The following is a 7500-nucleotide window of genomic DNA, read 5'->3' on the forward strand; positions in this document are numbered from 1 at the left end:
ACACCCACACACACATACACATAATATACACATATACATAATATACACATACATGCACACACACACACACACACACACACACACACACACACACACACAACACACACACACACACACACACACACACACACACACACACACACACACACACACACACACACACACACACACACACACACACACAATATATATATATATATATATATATATATATATATATATATATATATATATATATATATATATATATACACATACATACAACTATGTAAAATAATAATAAATCTCTTGATAACTGTATTGTCACTGTGATTTATGTTACAATCTGAGTATTGTGCCAACTTCAGATTACGCTTCCCATTATGCAATTTGTCTGACAGGAAACGACAATAACTAAAGGTATTGTCACTCATTCACTAATCTCCGAAATTATTCGCTTCTTCCACTAATTTCCGATGGCTCTATGATAAAAGCGATAAAAGTGATTCGGTTTAAACACTTTGATCTTCGTTCTGGTAATTTCCACAAACACAGAACAGGATATTATTTGCAGATTTTCCCTCCGTCATTTTTTTTTCTTCTTCTTTTATGCTACAGGAAATTAACTGAATATTCCTCACGTGATACCTTATCGCAGAATGCAGCTTGTTAAGAGTGAAGGTGTTACCTCGGAGATAAACATCAACAGAACCAAAGGCAGCGGCTGACAGCGGGGCACCTGCTGGGAAAGGGGAGGTTGGACCGGCCTGCAGTAGGAAAATTTTAATACTTTGGTGGTTTCCATTGTCCAGAGGGAGAATGGGTGTCCTGCAAAGTCATTGCCTGGGCTTCACTATCAAGTCAGCGGGCTTCATCAGGTGTCACATGACGTGCCATTTAAGCTTCAGTGTCAGTCGGGGAGATTTACTCGTGGTTAGCGTGGAGGCGTAATGCCGTTTCCCGTCCCTTCACACTACCTCCACTCCGATTTATGAGTAACTATGAATTTAAGCTTCGCTGCATTTCACAGTTGAAGCATCGTGTCAAGCTTCACTACTGAAGGAATACGTCAGGCTTCACTACTAAACATGCTACGTAGCGACGCATAATGGGATGTTTTTTATATGTCGCAGCACACTGTGGATATTTTACCAAACTGATGCACAGTATATTTGACATTTGCGGCACATGGACTTATGAACAACAGAAGTTTGTTCCCCTCTCTACTGTTTATATCCAGTGTCATTCCGAAGTTAAATATTGAGCACTGATTTTTCAGTAATGTGCAAAAAAAGTTTACTTCCGTAGTACGTTTTCAAACGGTTGTAATATATGTTGGGAATTAACCGTTATTAAACTGAGCTTGGTATTATAAAAAATAGTGATAAGCCTATTAACGGGGATAAATTAATGGAGCAATATGTTTTTTTTTTTTTTTTTATCCGGTGGTTAATTGTCCTCTAGTGAGTAGTCTAATAAAAGTAAACAAATTAATATGACGTTGCTCTTCGTTCTAACAAAATTTCTTTATAACACCAATTTTCACATCAAGGAAAGCTACATATCACGCCATACACGGAGCCAGCGCCCGCCCGAGATACTTTCCATGAATCGTTCCTACACTTGTCTCGCGGATGGCTTCGGGACCTAGTCACCGTGACAAACAAAAGTAACATTAGTCATCACAAAGCTAAGGTAATTCCTTACCCTTAGGATGACAAGAAGATAGTGATCATTAAATCACTTTATATTATTCCTCTTTCCAAGCAGGAGTATCAGCGTGTCTTGTGATATGTAGAGTCAGATACTCACGTGTTATTGACATGTGACTGAGAAGAAACATCCATTAAACATAGATATATTTATTTTGATTCTTTCAGCACACTTACCCGCTCTATGAATGGATGTCCATTAACTCTTCCGAGTAGCTGGGAATCCCGCACAACAGACGCGACGCTACAAGTTTCTGTACGCCCACAAGGTTACGGCATGAACACACGCGCACACACACACTTGTTGATTCCACTACACTCCGTCCGTCGCAGCTGCCTCTCCTTCGACCCAGAGCTTTCCTCTGTTTAGTCCTTCTTACTCTTCGATTCGGATCAACAGCTAGTGTGGGCGTGGGAGCAATACCAGGTCGTCTCCATAAGACGGACTGGAGGACCAAAGCGTAAGGCACCTGCTTCGTCGCCCCCGCAGCACAGTTCTCAACCACAGCGAAGCGGAGACTAGCTACACCGTCCGCTCGCCTCAGAGTTGCCACCTACTCTATTACGAGCCGCGATGGTCGTGGGTGACTGAGCACGTGGTGGAGGAGATGGAGGGGGAGGAGGAGGAGAGTAGGAGAAGGCGATGGTAAAAGAGGAGAAGGAGGAAGAAGAAAGAGGAATAGAAGGGTAATTAGATGGGAGATGGGAAATGAATGCAGACTGGACTTGACGATAACCGATTGCAGGTTGGTCGGATAGCAACTGCATTGTGTTACGCGCTCGTATGTATGTATGTATGGATGGATATATGTAACCGTGTATGCGTGTGTGTTTGCGTTTATGCTAGGTATTTGCGTTCGGTTATAGAAGATGTGTATTAAAGATGTCAGAGCAGTTGGCAAGTCTTGTTAACAGGAAGCAATGTTATTGTCGCTGTCCTTGGGCTGGGAGACACCCGATCTCCTTAAGTAGCTCTGCATACAATTCATGAGTAATGCCATAATTGTAAAAACAATTACCATAGCTTCAGAGTTAATCTCCTGGCTATAGGTGTTTCCGTCATTATAATATCACATGGGAAAAATATTTATATATATATTTGCATTCTCTCTCTCTCTCTCTCTCTCTCTCTCTCTCTCTCTCTCTCTCTCTCTCTCTCTCTCTTCTTTCTATTTCTCTATTTCTCTCTCTCTCTCTTAATATATATTATATATATATATATATATATATATATATATATATATATATAAATATATGTTTATTTATTATATATATATATGTATGTTTTGTGTACACACACACACACACACACACACACACACACACACACACACACACACACACACACACACACACACACACACACATCTATGTATGTATACACGCTCTGGTAAACCTAATCCTTTTTTTCTTTTTTTGCCTCCATAAAACCCAAATTTCATCACCGACGCATCAGCTTGAACAGGAAAATCCAGAGACAAATCCAAGAGCTGGCAGATACGAATCAGGGGACGTACTTAATATACGCAAGGCATAACAGGACACATCTTTGGGTGTTAAGAATTAGCCACTTGAGGCCGAGTGAGGGCGTTGCCAATTCTCTTCTTTCGAGGGGAAGGCGGCGATGCCATATCGCTCGCGGACATTCGAGCAATAAAATCTATCAAGGAAAAAGAAAAGAAAAGAAAAAATAAGATGCGTTTGGGACGGAGAGATTAGTACCGGTTAAGAGTGGAAGGGTAGAGATAGGAGTGGTATTAGCTAATGCTTTCATCCATATCTATATCCATCTTTGCGTGTATCTTTGTCACTAACGCATCTCTTGTCTTTCATATACCTATCTTTTTGTCTGTTTATTCATCTATCTGTCTGTTTGAGTGTCTATTAAACACACACATACACAAGAAGAGAGAGAGAGAGAGGGAGAAGAGAGAGAGAGAGAGAGAGAGAGAGAGAGAGAGAGAGAGAGAGAGAGAGAGAGAGAGAGAGAGAGAGAGAGAGAGAGAGAGAGAGAGGAGGCAGACAGACAGACAGAGAGGAACGGACAGAGAGAGACATTTCTCCCACGATTTGTACCAGAAGGTGTTGGATAAATCAGGAACATAGTTGCATCAGCCTTTTTGCTCTGGAGATGATTTTCTCTTCTAGTAACTTGAGGACTTCATTGAGAAATTTCGCTGGTGATAACTGAATGATACATTGTGATAAGGGTTCAGCACAGCCCAGTTTGCATGAATGAATCAACTTTGCCATGATAGTGGTGTTAGGAGGAGGAGGAAGAACGTGGTAGTAATGGTAATAGAAGATTTGTATGATTTTTTTTTTTTTTTTTAGGAAAGCTCTGTAAAATTGCCAGCGGTGTATTTACTACAAGCTAATTACATATCAAACATTTCGTGGAAGGGTATGATAAACGTTTCCTTCCGGTGACGTTGGCATAAGGCTCAGCTCAGACTCACCTGGAGACTGCCTCGTTTGTAATAGAGACATGTTTGTTTGTAGTAGCTTTCTAAAGACTTAATTTGTTTGTAATTTCTAATTCTTGTTTTGTTTGTAATTTCTATTTTGTTTCTAACTACAAATACCCGTTTTCTTTGCAGTAGCAATTCTAATACCTGTTTTGCTATAGTGCATTAAAGACCTGTCTTTATTTGTAATAAGACTCCAAAGACCTGTTCTGTTGTAGGAACACCTTTAAGAACGAATTGTTTCTAGTAGACCTTAATTACCTTTTCTAATGACATCTTAAAGCTCAGTCCGTAAACGTTATTCCCAATCAAAGCTAATTTAGTGTAAAACGGTGGATAACTTTGCCTTGCTCTATGACCTTTGTGCACATTATATTCTTATGCTCAATACTCAGTGCGTCTTTATGGGTAGCTTTAAGACATTATTTTAATATAAAGTCTTCTAATTTAAAAAAAAAATCTCAACATATTCATTATTGATATCACCAGCAGCATCACTTATCCACAGACAAACATAAGGAATTATATTTATTTTGACGTATATAATGATAACTTGTTGATAAAAGTGGCAATGATGATAATGAAAATAATGAAAATAGTAATGATATCACATAAAAAGTACATGCAAAAAGCTACTCCCTAAAATAACATATCTGTACCGGATTATATACATTATCATACTGTAACACGTGTAATAATAGTTGATAATAGTTAATTTTCACCTGGTGGTATAATCACACAGTCTGTCGCACCAAATGCCTTTTTCTCACAACTATTGCAAATGCACGTAGCAAGAAATGAACAATGCAAGTCAGGGAAATATATTCATGTTTAGCATTTTTTTTTTTTTCAAATCTTAAAAGGGAAGAGTGATGGCTAAACTCAAATTTGACTTCGATAAACACAAAAAGGATTTGGCATTTATCATTATTATTAACACTATCATGATAATGATAATGTGATAGTGGGGATGATAATAGTGATGATGATGATGATAATGCTGATGATAATAATAATTATTATAATAAAATAATGATAATATTAATAGTAATGATAATAATGATTATGAGAATAATAATAATGATAACGGTAATAATGATAATAATAATGATTATGGTGATAGCAATAATAATAAGAATAATGATGACAATAATAACATTGATGATAATAGTATTAGTAGTAGCCGATGCAGTAGTATGATAATGATGATATATTATTATCATTATTACTGTTATTATTGCTATTATTACCGTCATTATTATCATCATTATTATACTTATTATTTCTATTGTTATCTTTAATATTAGTGGCATTATTATTGTCATGATTATTGGCATTATCATTGTTATTATTGATATTGTTATTTTCTTTATTGTCATTATTATTATTATTATTACATCATCATCATCATTATCATATTATTACCATTACAATTATTGTCATCATTACTGTTATTATTATTATCATAATAATTATTATTATTATAATTATTATTATCATTATCATCATCAATATTACTATAATAATAATAATGGTAATAATTATCATTACTATTATTATTATTATCATCATCATCATCATTATTATTATTATTATTATTATTATTATTATTATTATTATTATTATTATTATTATTATTATTATTATTATTATTATTATTATTATTATTATTGTTATTATTATCACTATCATCATTATCATCATCGTCATCATCATTATCATCATTTTGGATATTACTATCATTAGTAATATTATCATTATCAGTACCATTATTGTCATTATTACTGTTATTATTACCATTATAGTTTTTTTTTTTATTGTCATTGTTTATTATATTATTGTCATATGTATTTTTTATGTTATAATTATTATCATTATTAATTCAGCAAGTTATTCATTCATTTTATCTCTTCGTTTCCGTAAGCACGATAGTAGGTACAATACTGGTATTAATATGTAAATAGTTTTTTATTAATTACAGTATCATTAGATAAGAGCCATAACACGTCAATAATCATAATATATTTTTTGTATAGACGCTGTGATATATAATTGTCTTTAGTAATGAATTAACATCCATACCATAAGATTGAAACGTATTGAAAAACGAAAAGTCTATACTGCATAAAAGCAGTGATTGTAAAAAGTAGGTATTAGTTAATACCTGAGTTAACTTATAATGATCTAACTATTCAAGCTTCTCTCCATTTAATACGTTACCATTTACTGGAGTCCGTTCAGAGATACTTCTGTGTATCCCCTGTCACCAATTATCAATGCCTGGATGTTATTGCTTATATCACCGAATACATTAGGAGATGACGGTGGGACCTTTTAGTATCTTCTCTCTATAATACGGATGGGACAGCATGACTGAGGGTGGCACCAGTGCTAGGCAGGAATCGAGGTGAAGTTGCAAGGAAAAAGCGAGGGACGAGTGACTCGAACTGAACTCAGATTGCCGGGACAGTCTCAGTCGACGCTCTAAATTCGGCACGCGCCCTATCTAGTTAATAATAAATGGGATCTGTACTATTTAAGCTTCATCCATTATATCTTACCATTACTAGATCTTTTTAGACACTCACCCTTGTTCCCCTGCGTCACCAATTACAAGCCTGTGACCTGTTATTGGCTTATATCACACGATAGAGCTATGCACGTGTCCTTTGCAAAAAGAGAGAGAGGAGGAAGAGAGAGAGAGAGGAGAGAGAGAGAGAGAGAGAGAGAGAGAGAGAGAGAATATAATAATGAGAGTTCATTTCAAACTGTTTTTTAATAAGAGTTTAATCTGCACTGTTGTTATGCTACTCATTTGATGATTATTAATATAATTAAATTAATATTACCATTACTGATATTGGTGTTGGTATGTGTACTTCTCCCCCCCCCTCACTCTCTCTCTCTCTCTTCTTTTCACTTATCACCCCAATTCTTTATTTCCCTCTCTCCTTGTCTCTCCCCCCCCCTTTTCCTTCCCTCTCCATCTCCCTCTATTTCTCTTATTTTTTCTCTCTCTTCATATCTTGCGCTCTCCTCATCATCCGATTCTCACGCACATCGTAGTAAGATAATCATCTTGACGGGATACACTCTTATCCTCTACTACAAGTGTTTTTTTCTCTCCATCTGTCGCTTTCTCGTTGCATCATTATCGTTATCAAATGTGTCAATTGCTTATCCGTCTCCACGTGAAATTCATAAAAGATTAAGAGAGGAATGATCATCACTATCATTATTATCATCACTGTTATTACTGTGGTAATAATGATGATGATTACAGGATTATTATAATTACTTTACTATTGATTTTCGTTATCAATATAAATCATCATGGCCAC

The 7500-nt window shown here is 35.8% G+C and overlaps 1 protein-coding gene across 1 annotated transcript in view; it reads right to left on the minus strand.

The window, feature by feature from the left end:
- The window catches only part of LOC119582828 (protein toll-like), a 26894-nt gene extending 24659 nt beyond the window's left edge, over positions 1 to 2235 (minus strand). The window contains 1 exon segment of the mRNA XM_037931293.1: positions 1869 to 2235. The gene's annotated coding sequence lies outside the window, so the exon portion shown is untranslated.
- Positions 2236 to 7500: the final 5265 nt, after the last annotated feature.

This window comes from Penaeus monodon, chromosome 16 (assembly GCF_015228065.2).
Source record: "Penaeus monodon isolate SGIC_2016 chromosome 16, NSTDA_Pmon_1, whole genome shotgun sequence".
Lineage (NCBI taxonomy): Eukaryota > Metazoa > Arthropoda > Malacostraca > Decapoda > Penaeidae > Penaeus > Penaeus monodon.